Source organism: Microtus oregoni, unplaced genomic scaffold (genome assembly GCF_018167655.1).
Source record: "Microtus oregoni isolate MIOR12 unplaced genomic scaffold, Mior012 000000F_ref0000247, whole genome shotgun sequence".
Classification (NCBI taxonomy): Eukaryota; Metazoa; Chordata; class Mammalia; order Rodentia; family Cricetidae; genus Microtus; species Microtus oregoni.
In genome coordinates this window covers 2,919,640-2,921,179 of record NW_024543059.1, presented here as the reverse complement: position 1 = coordinate 2,921,179, position 1,540 = coordinate 2,919,640, and positions in this window count along the sequence as shown.

The window sequence follows — 1,540 nt, the reverse complement described above, 5'->3', positions numbered from 1 at the left end:
CAGTTACTTTGTGTCTGCTTCCAAAGGGGGACACCTCCGGTCTTAAATAAGATGGACCCGGGCTGGAACTAGCTCCACTGCTTACTGTTAGACCCCTGGCCCTGACTGAGTTCCTCTGATTTGTTTCCTCACTGTGTTAACACCTATGCCCCAAGTACCTTGAAAGAGTTGGTGGGAACTCCAGCCGGTCCTGGAACACAGCTCAGCCGATGCTGCTGCCTCTCAGTAGTTACTGGGGACCGCGGTGTAGGCAGTCAGCTAACCAGCCTGGAAACAGCTGCGCACCTGCCACGGGAATGTGTCGTAGCCTTATGGGTGGCGGAAAGTGGGTTAGCCCTTGATGGAATTGACAGGCGTGCACTGAGGGTCGGCAGGAGAGTGCTGAGGGCAGGTGGACCTCCCACATGGTCGCTGCCTGAGGGAGTGATGGGGACAGGCTCACAGGAGAGGTCAGCCAGCTACCCAGCGAAGGTGAGAGAGGAGGAGCCCGGAGCAGTGTGGGCGGAGTCATCGCCAAGGATTTGGGAGTGGGGCAGGAGCAGGGGTGGGCTGTTCTGAGCCCCTCACTCCCAGAGGGAGCTCACCCGCGGTCAGCTGAGCTCTACCGCTGCTGAGGCGGCAGCCCTGTCGGCTCTCTGTTCCCTTACGTGCAGCACACGGTCAGGAAAGGTGCCCATGGGAACTCTGAGGCACCTGGATGACCACTGCGTGAGGCCTGCCCCAGTGAAGGCCAGCAGCGGCTGCCTCCGAGGTACCATTCTGTCACCGGACACCCTCGGTGCGGCCCAGATTCGGCCATTTCCACAGTGTTTTATTAGGCACTGTGTGGCCTGAATCGCGGCATTTATTAGAATTTACCCAGTGCCAGCTTCCTTTCATGAATTATTCCCAACAGGCTCTGTGAAGGGGGTGTTAGCCAAGGTCAGCTCGTGGCCGGAGCGCCACCCCTCCCTCCCTGGACTGCAGTCCACAGTGACCATCTGTGTCTGCCTGGGCGTCCAGGGGCTCGGGGCTGGTGGCAGTGGTTGGCAGGGACACGAGACCCTGTAATCATTTCCCAGAGTGAAACAAAAAACCTTGACAACAGACCTATCAGAGGGAGAGACCAGGCTGGTTTCCAGGTCCCAAGAATTGGACTTTTAACAGCTCCATCTGCCCAGACAGCTGGGTGCCCTCAGTCTCCTTCAGAACCTCTGGGTCAGTGAAGCATGGCAGAGCAGCGGAGGTAGCCTGGTGACAGAGTCACCCTGAGGATCACTATGCACCCATAGCTCCCGGGTCCCACCTGAACCAAGGTGACCAAACAGCTCTGAAAGTGGTGCTGTCTGCCAGTCATGAGCAGTGAGTTTGAACCTCACATATCTGACCTTCGCCCCGCCCCCAGTGCCCAAGGCTACCATTTCCGGGTTAGCTGGTAGCCTAGAGTACTCTCTGTTATGTGAGTCCCCCGACACACACTCTGCCTTAGAAAGAGGACTGTAGAGGACGCTCTTGCCCTTCCTACCCTGAGAGCACAGGGAAAACATGGCCGTTTATGAGC